The 9944-nt window shown below is 54.8% G+C and overlaps 1 long non-coding RNA gene across 1 annotated transcript; it reads left to right on the top strand.

The window, feature by feature from the left end:
* The first annotated feature begins 402 nt into the window (after positions 1–402).
* On the top strand, positions 403–6769 carry LOC122434155. Its single transcript, XR_006267273.1, has 3 exons — positions 403–2304; positions 2493–2591; positions 4478–6769. It is a non-coding gene; the product is annotated as an uncharacterized LOC122434155 (long non-coding RNA).
* The last annotated feature ends 3175 nt before the right edge of the window (positions 6770–9944 follow it).

The following is a 9944-nucleotide window of genomic DNA, read 5'->3' as shown; positions in this document are numbered from 1 at the left end:
ATTAGTAATCAGAGAACCACACATCACAGTGTCTGATTCATAGGTGGGTGGAGGAGCGGGGAAGGGACCGCTGGAGAATTTTCATGAGTTGTAGGAGTTCCAGGTTCCCAGCTGCTGTGGTTTAGAGACTAAACTCTAGTAAGTACTGACTTAAAGAACAGCTCTTGAAACATAAAGAACACAGGCAACAAAATCGGAACCAAATATTCCTCCTCAGGGACACACACACACACACACACACACACACACACACACACACGCTGCTAACACTATAGAATGAACATATGAGGAGAACCACAGACAAGATTCAGGACAGCATCACCTGCTGTCGGCCAGCTGGGGGATGGAGAGCAGAGGGGTGGGGATGGGGGAACACAGATGTGAGTGGCAGTGTGGCAGTCCTCTGCTCCAGTCCTCTGCTCCAGTTGTATACGTCTTGGGTGTTAATCAAATAACTTACACCAAGAAATGAATAAATAAAATACAAGACGGCTGGAGAGACAAGCATGAATGGAAGATGAGAAAATGTCATGAGTCAGGGGCAACGGTTTATTCCATTATATGAACTTGATTTCTACTTAAAAACACACCAAAGAAAGCAAAACATATTGATGCCAGAGCCGGGGAACCCTGCCGGGAGATGCTAGGAGAAGCGGAGGCGGAAGGGGTTTTGTACGAGCCGCGCCTGCGGGCCATCCAAGGTAAGTCACGCCCGTATCCGGTAAGGCTCATGCCCCTACGAAAGCGGACGTCTGGACACAGAGGGAGGACGGTGAGAAGACCCTGGGCCCTTGGATCCCGGCCTCCAGGCTGGGAAAACAGATATTTCAGTGCTTGAGCCCCGCCCCTATCGGTAGCATTTTGTTACGCAGCAGCAGCATCCTGAGCTGACTGATACATTCACACCTCGTGACGTCACCACGCACCCGGGGTGGTGTGAGCGTCCCGCCAGCGCCCCCTGGTGACTGAAGGTGGACGTTACGTCTTTTCAGGGATGTCACCCCTGCGGTTCCGAGTCTGGGCCCAAGGCCATGCAGGGGCTAAGTGTCACGTGGGGATCTGAGCCAGGTCTGCACCCCAGGTCCCAGCTCGCTTTGCTCCGACAGTCTGGGGTTGTTTCCTGAGACCCGCGGAAAGTGCTCGTGCCGTGGGGGCAGGGGGAGGGCAGGGGGGGCGGGACCCAGAGGCAAGGCTGAGGTTCTCCTCCAGGCCCTGGTGGTCTTTCTCAGCCCAGCCACGGCTTCTAGACCCTCAGGATCCCAATTCAGAGTCCGCTGCTGGTGATCTCTGCCCCTCTCCCCCACGGCCCATCCTGGGAGCCCTGTTCACACAGACCCAGACTTCCAGGGACGGTCAGGGCCAGCCGGACCTCCACGTGTTCCCTGGGTGGGTGAGCACAGCCTGTGACCTGTGACCGTAAGAGCTTCCTCCCACACCGGGAGGCCTGCCTGTTCTCCGCAGTGGAAGTTTATGGCACTCCATACCTTCTCTCTCAAGCTCAAGTTCCCAGACTACAATCCCCGTCTCCTGGAGGGTGAGTTAATTTAGCTTGACGCTCTGTTTTTACCTTCCTTCTTTCGTTGGCTAACTTTTTCAACTAGGTCATTGCTTTAGAGGTCATCGGTTGGATCAAACGCAGCAAAAACCAGCAATTAGTCAGGAGCTTAACTGCTTTCCTGTGAATTGGGCTAAAAATCCATTGCTTCCTTCATTATTTTGAAGACCCTGTGTTGCTGACAATGATTTGTTCATTGTCATCCAAGCCTGTGTTGAAAATATATCTGAAAAAAAGGCTTTCATTTGTACTAGCTTTGTTTATATAGTCCAGACTCTGAATAAAACTTTAGACGTGAAAAATCTCCATTTTTCTGTGACTTGCATATCTCGTTGTGGAATATCTTTGAATTGGCTCCAACCACCTTTCTGTGGACTTTGTAACTTAGCCGTGTTTGCTCACGGAATTCTTCTCTTAACTAAATTCCCCAAGCCCTGGCCCTCCTCCCAAAGCTGCATTTTTCCTCCTTTGGGGGCTTTAAAACACGCATCATAGCTCTGGACAGATTTTTCCCTGATACCTGTAAGAACTGCTGTTTTCAAAACAGGAGGAGCCCGGACTTGGCTTCACACTCCAGCGGAGCAGGCTCTGTGGGGCGAGGACACGGTGCCTCCATTCCTTCCTGCCTGCTGGGCCGCCTCCTCCCTGGCCTCACCCTCTGCCTTTGAACTCCAGACGTCCTTCTGCGGCTTGGCCTCCCAGCTGAGCCTGGGCTTCTGGTCAGGGAAGTGCCGGCCTACGCCCTGCGGGTATTTACTGCAGTTCTGGTTACAAACACAAAGAGCCAGGAAAGCCTGACTCCGGGCCTGAGCCTCGTCCTTGACTTTGCTGGGTCTCGACCTGGGACGCACCCAGCCCAGCCCTGTCCGCATCTCCATGCAGCTGTCTTCCCTGTGTCCCTGTGGCTTGAACTCTCCTCTCCTTTTTTTTTTAACAGCCACCAGCTGCTGGATTAAGAGCCCAGCCGAATCCAGGAGGACTTCACCTTGACATCCCTAACTTAGTGACCTCGGTGAGGGCCCCATCTCCAACTGAGGTCAGAGTCACGGGTACTGGGAGTTAGGGGGAGCACGTTGGGGGAGCACATCTCTGGGGGAGCACGAGCCGACCTGCTGCCCATGCCTGGGGCTGAGCGAGAGGGGCAGACGAGGTCCCTGGTGACTCAGGATGGGGAACGGCCAGAGTCCGTGAGTCCCAGTCGTGTGCTCAGGGCCGTGACAGCGAATCCCGTCAGTGGGCTCACAGTGGGCCCCCAGGCCTGCGGGCGAGGGGCCTCCTGGTGGTAGGTGGGGGAGGACTGAACCCCTGACCCTTGGGACGTGGCCACTCCCGTGGACGTAGGGCTGCAGCTGGAGTCCCGGGCCCCGAGTTGCGCCTCCCGTGGAGGTGCCCCCGCTTCTTCCTGACTGTCTGCATCTCCACCCCTTCCTCCCGGCGCCGGCTCCCTGCTCCTGGCAGGGACTCTGCTGGGGGTTCCGGCCTGAGGAAGTCACCCGGCTTTCACGGGAAGATGTACTCTGTGTCCTAAACCTCAGCAGCAGCCGGACCTCACCTGGGGCACCCGGGTCCTGCAGGGGCACGTGCCGCAGAGATTCCATCAGGGGCCCGGCCCTCGGACCGTCTGCCTTCCGTTGCCACCGCACAGGGCGTGGAGGGCTGCTCTCTAGGGGAGGGTCCGGGCACTGCCCTCGGCCATGTGCCCATCCGCATCTTCTCTTTCAGTCACCCTCAGAGCAGGACACGACTGGATTCAACACACGCCGCGTCTCTGCGGCTGCTGGGGCGCTGGGGGTGTGGAGGGTGAGCACCCACACCCAGGGCAGAAGGCACTCAGCTAGCCCGGGCGGGCATTCACAGCGCCGGGCGGGCACTGGGCCAAGTGCGCGCGTCTGCTCCGATCTCCCCTTCTCCAGGTCGGATGACAGACCCCAGTCCTCAGTGGACCAGAGTTCCGGCAGGCTCGGCCACGGGACAGTCGCGGGGTCTGCCCAGGTCTTGCTGGCTTCGGGCCTCACAGAGTGCGGGCTCCTTGTCCTGCAGACGCCAGATCTCTCTGTCCCCACTGCCGCGGTCTGTGGGGCTGGGTCTGTGCTTTTCCCAGGGTGCTTTCCCGCAGTTTCCCCAATAATCCTCAGCTGCCCCGTGAGCGGGGTAGAGCTCCTTTACTTCAGTAAATAGGTGTTAGAGTTCCATCCTTGGGTTGGGAAGATCCCCCGGAATAGGAAGTGACAACCCACTCAGGTCTTCTTGCCTGGAGGATCCCATGGACGGAGGAGTCTGGCGGGGTACGATCCATGGGGTCATAAAGAGTCGGACACGAATGAAACAATTTTGCACAGACATTAGAGACTTGCTTAAATTTCCCTAGATTTCGACAGAAGTCATAGTGTTGGTCCCAGAAGCTGGGTGGATTTATTTCTGAAAAGCCGGTGAATTCCTGTAACATGAGACCTTTGTACGTTTCATTTCCTTACTGTCAATGTAGGAGGGAAGGCACGATGTCCCGTGGTCACGTGACGTAACCCCGCGGAAGTGGCTCCTTCCGTGTGCAGGCTGGTGTGGGGGGCGTTTCCTGCCCCCGCAGCAGTGCTGAGAGCCACGCAGGCTGTGTGGCGTTATCAGCCCCGGTTCTATTAGACTGCGCCTCTGATAGAACTCCGGGAGAGGGGGGATTTGGGTTCCCATCTGTGCTGTGAAGTTAGCAGCTCTTGCAGCCTTATGTTACACTATGCTCTTTTCTCTTGTGAATGTATATTAACAGATACGTGTGTATGTGTGTGCATGTGTATCTACGTGAACACACACACGTTTACTCTCCTCAGCTTTACCACTTACCGCTTTCTTCTTATAAAAGTTGAAACCACTTACTGATAATGAGTCCTTTCACCATGTGATCTATTCTACGTGTTGTGTGCTTAACAGGCTCGCCATTAGAACCATTCATTTGTTTTACGTGTGATTCCACCGATCAAATGCTAGGGCTGCAGGCCGCCCTAGAACATCGCACAGTTTCCCAAGGTGATAAAGCTCAGGCAGTCGAATAACCAGCCAAGGCCTCCTTCCCCTGGCCCTCGCAGGGCTAGCTTCAGTTCTACACAGCCCTGCTTTCCAAGGCGTGACATGTCGTGTGCTGTGACCTCACCTGGGTATCACGCTAACCCAGAGATCCAGCTTTCCCCGGAGACCTCCTACCTCTTTCCACATCCCACTGCCCCCCACCCCTGGCCCACCTCCTTCTCGGCAAGAGTGCTGCTCCGTATGAGGACCCACGTGCCACCCCCATCAGGGTCTCAGGGCACGTGTGCTTGGCCTGGAACCACCAGAACCTTCTGCCAAGATCTGGATGCCGCAGGAGGGTGTTGACTTGGAAACTCTTCTCTTAAGGCCAGTCTGGTTTTCTCGTGCCTGGTGGTCACCGGGCCGGCCTCTCCTGCACGAGCTCAGCGGTCGCCATCATCGCCATCCATACCGCAGGGTTGGAGCGCACCCCTCAGTTGCTGAGACGGTAGGAAAATGCAGATTTGCCCGTGAGATGCAAGTAGTAATTCCACAGAATGATGAAAGCTGGATGAGGAAAAAGAGAGCCGCCGATAATTATGGTCCGAGCCGTGATCTTCAAAGAAGATGTCGAATGGAAGCTGAAGGGAAATCTGTAAGACAGCGTGTGTGGAGCATTGAATCACAGCTAATAGTTGGGGAAATCGTGGTAAAATATTTAAAACCAGAAGTCCCCAGGGTGGGGAGCCTGTGATCATCTAAGACACTTTGCTAAAAGCCGGTGGAAGCACCACAATACATCTAAATACCACGTGAAGGTCCAGCTAATTTTTTTATAGGTATGTGCCACAAAGAAGGAAGCCAAACAAATGTCTACCCTCCGGTTGTGCAGGAGGAAAATTCGCAGTGATTTTTTCTTCAAACTCGTGCCAGCACTTCTCACGTTCCAGGCTCTGTGCTGGCTGCTGGCATCAAGTCCATCCTCTGAGCCAGCCATGGTCTCTGCACCTGCGAGCCCTGGATCCCACGGAGAAGATTCACCCGAAACACACATGGAGAGGAATCCACACTGTGGAAGAGGTGACTTGCTGCTGAGATGTGGAGAAGAGGGTCGTTGCGGATGGCGGGGATGGTGGAGGGGAAGGGCGAGAGTGAGCAGGATTCCTGAGCTCTGGAGTGAGCCCAAAGTGGAAGAGAAGCTGGTTTTCTGGATACAGATAGAATGCGAGGATTTACATTCACGACAGGAGAGGTAAAGTATCAGAGCATGACTGAAACAGACAGGGTAAGACAGCCACACGGCTTCGGGCCCTCGGGAGACACCCCATGAAGTTGAAGAGCTGAATCCTTGAACAGGGTCAGGAAGGACTAAGAACTCACTAGCAATAGATTTATGAGGACCTATTGATGATGCTGGAAACAGCCTGGCAGGTGCCCCAGCTCCTGATACCAGTGTCACGGGCCCCAAGCTTGTCCTCACTTGTGGGGCCTTAAGAGCAGAGCTCTTGGCCCCGGAGGAGGACTTGACTCTCTGCGGAGCTGGGCCTGCCCGCGGCCCTGTAGGGAGGGACACGGCTGCCGCTCCCGCCTGGTGAGATCCAGCACCGCCCTCTGCCTCACCATCTGGTCAAGAACTCCCAAGCACTCCACAAGCATCATGCTGCCTCGGGCAAGAGCGTGGGGCTGGTTTCAGGATCCGGTGTCCTTTGAGTGGCCGGAGGTGAGAGAGTCGCTGGAAAGAGCAGAGTCTGGAAGAAGAATCCCAGCGATGCTGTCACCTTCTGTAGGACAGATACTAACGGAGTTTACTCCATGCTAGGCTGGGTGTGTAATTGTTTCCAGGCCCAAGACCATCCTCCTGCTGATCACACAACAGGCCAATCAACAAAGACACAAGTAGTTGAGGTGAGAAATAGCAACGTCATTCGGAAAGCCGGCAGAGCAGACGAGAAGGTGGTGGACCTGTGTCCTGCAGATCCACCCGCCTCAGTGAGCATTCAGACCTCTTTATACTAAAAGGAGAGGGAGTTAAGTCCCGGTTCTGGGCAACCTCCAGAGGGGATTTGTTATTAACAATTTCTTCCTTCTGTCACGCGAGTGTATGTTCCTCGGCTCTTTGTCTCGTCACAACAAAAATTTGGAGTGGGACATTAAAGCCCCTTGGCGGGTCACAGCTCTCGGAAGACAGACCGTGTTATAGCTCTCGGGTATCGAACAGACCGTGTTATAGCTCTTAAATAAACCAGTGTTACAGCTCAGTGTTACAGCTCTATTTATTTAGATAATAGCAGGAAAATCCATCTTTGAGGCATGAGGGCACGTTGATCCAAAGACGCGAAGAGACGATTGCCCCATCGCGCGGGGGAGAGGGAGGGAGCAAAATAAGGGGAGAAGAGGGCTTTGGCTCCTCTTTTTATATGTTACTCTGTCCCTGGGCCTGCCTTGTGTAAATTGGGCTTAGGCAGGAGCGTTGTTTGTTTTACCTGAGGTTCTCACTCTGGTCCTCGGACCTTCCTCTGTTCTATTTTTGTGGGCTTTCCCTTCCAGGTCTTTTAGCCACCACCATTTTGGACTCTTTCTCCCTATTCTAACTACCTAACACTTCCTTCAACTATTCAAAGTGGGCTGGTTGGGAAATTTCCTGTGAGCTAAATAAAGGTATTTTAGTTCAACGCCCAGGTATTGGAAGCAAGGTTCCCAGAGATGGGCCATTATGTAAAAGTGAAGCTTATAGACAGCATCTGTTGAGTGATCAACTTGGGGCTTCCCTGATGGTTCGGTGGTGAAGAATCTGACTTCAGTGCAGGAGACGCAGGAGACGCAGGTTCGATCCCTGGGTCAGGAAGACCCCCTGGAGAAGGAAATGACAACCCACTCCAGTGTTCTTGCCTGGAGAATCCCATGGACAGAGGAGCCTGGCGGGCTGCAGTCCATGGTGCCGCAAAGAGTCGGACACGACTGAAGTGACTTAGCACAAGGAGGGTGTGGAAACCTCCCACAGGCTTGAGCTGGTGTGCGTGTGGGACGTTATTTCTTTGTTCCTTCTGTCGACATGAGGTCCAAGGATTGTTGACAGAACACAAACCCTTTCCCCCCAGTGGAAAGCTACCTTTCAGATGATAACAATTATCTACCTGGGGACCAAAAATGTCCACGTGCCTTAAAACACGTAACGTGTGTGTTCCCTGAGTTGTTGTTTTGTTGTTGTTTAGTTGCTCCATCGTGTCTAGCTCTCTGTGACCCCGTGGACTGCAGCCCGCCAGGCTCCTCTGTCCTTGGGAGTTCCCAGGCAGGAATCCTGGAGTGGGCTGCCACTTCCTCCCCGTGTCCTGCATTAGAGGGGTGCAGAATGACTACCCCAGCCCTTTTCTCTGACTCAGTTCATGGAGTAGACAGCCTGGTCCTCTCCTCCCAGGGGCTCTGTCTGCTATTGTTTCCCTGTCCCGAGAACACTCCCACCCCAGGCACCGAGGCTTCCTGGCCAGGCAGGAAATAATTCATTGTCTGGTCCCTCAAAGCCGCAGTCATCCCAAACATGGCCTGTTTTCCAATGCCCGCTCCCCGCCTGTCAGGAGGCTGTGCATTTGGGCGCAGAGGCTGTCGGGAGGGAAGGCAGCCGATGTGGGCGGGATCCTGCGTCAGGAGGTGAGGTGACGACGCAGGAAAGCGGCGGGGGCCTTCTGCCCCCGGGGGTGGGGGGGCGGGGGGCCCTCTGCCCCCGGGGGTGGGGGGGGCCTGGAGGCCTTCTGCGCCACAGCGGTTTCCGTCTGAGGGTCAGCTCTCACACCGTCCACGCGGCACCGGGTGGATGCCCAGCTTCTTACCTTGCTCAACACGTATTTCCAGTTTGTGTTTGTACAGCGCATATGCTTAGCTGCTGGTGGGACCCCATGACTGCATGTTATGTTTTTCTTCCATTTATCGCACAGGCGGATTTCATGTTTTTGAAGGACTCTGCCTCCCGGTCACTTTTAATGATGTTATTGCTTCAGTCCCCCGTAGCTGGTGAATCTTCAGTGACTCAGGGGTTAAAACTAAGCTCATCATTCAAGGGGTGTTTAGAAACGGAGGGGGTGCAGCATCCTTGACCTTGAAGGCGGTCCGTCAGCTGCGGCCCCGCCCTCCTGGGAGGATGGAGGCGCTTCCCTCCACCTCCTCCCAGACAGGACGTGCCTCTCCGCTCCGACTCCGCTGTCTAATCTGCCTTTTCTTACATCAGATTCACCTCCCGTGGTACCTTGTTTTCCTCTGGCTTTCCGTTGCCTAGGATACCAAATAGGGCCGTGGCAGGGGCTGAGCGAGGGCGGGGGGCTGCGTGTTCTCTGGAGCGCGCCAGGTGGAAGGAGGGGGGCGCCTCTTTATCCGACAAGAATTTCTGCAGCCGGCGGGCAGCCTCATTAGGGTTTTCCCATGCCACCTCACAAAGGACAGCAGGCGCAGACAAAAGTGAGATGCTAGCCCGCTGTATCCCTTTGTCCAGGCCTGGCTGGACCTCCCGGCTGAAGCATGCATAATTCAGAGCAGCTGGTTCAGGGCATTGTGCTCGCCTTAAAGAAAGGGTGGCCCTGGGGAGGAGGGGTCGAGAGACATAGGTTGGTCTAATTAGGAAGACCCAGTTGGGCTTAATATTTACATAAGGCAGAGCTAAAAATTTCTCAGGTTGTCAAGAAGAGGAGAAAGTAAGAATTTAACCTCGCGGAGCAGCAAGGTAATTGGAAGTGAAGCGCTTTTTAATTTTCATGGCATTTCGCCTCCGAAACAGTCTTTGGTGGGTATGGTCAGAACGCAGGCTTTGATGCCCACATGCTAAGGCTGCGTTTCTTAGAAAGGTTTCTGAAATCATCAGCACTTCTTCCCGGGAGCCGTTCGGGTCGCATTATCTCATGGGATTCACAGGATCGTTTCGTCCCCGTGTTCCTGCGAGCAGACCAGGCTGATGGAGCTGTGCTCACGGCCTCCGGATCCTGCAGACCCTGCCAGGGACCCAGGCAGCGTGCCCCTCGGTCCTGCTTCAAGCCGCTCGCCCGTCAGCTGGCCCTGGGGGCGCCCACCGGAGCAAGGCAGAGGCCCGGCTGGCCTTGTCACCAGTTTCCTGCTCGTCCCCTTCAACCTCCATCATTAGAAGAACTGTGCAGGAAAAGGGAAGTGAGAAAAAGAAATCTGTTCCGAAATTCGGTAGTAATTCTAGTGTCATGCAACGGCAAGCCTGTTCGTGATTTCCGTCTGAAGAATTCAGTGGAAGGTGGGACTTTTCTGCTGGTCCTGTGGGTAAGAATCCACCTTGCAACGCAGGGGATTCGGGTTCAATTCCTGGTTGGGGAACTAGGACCCCACAGGGCCAGGTGCAACTAAGCCCACATGCCCCAACTCCTGAGCCTGTGCGCTCTGGAGC

Source organism: Cervus canadensis, chromosome 33 (assembly GCF_019320065.1).
Source record: "Cervus canadensis isolate Bull #8, Minnesota chromosome 33, ASM1932006v1, whole genome shotgun sequence".
Lineage (NCBI taxonomy): Eukaryota > Metazoa > Chordata > Mammalia > Artiodactyla > Cervidae > Cervus > Cervus canadensis.
This window is presented reverse-complemented; position numbering and strand designations above follow the sequence as displayed.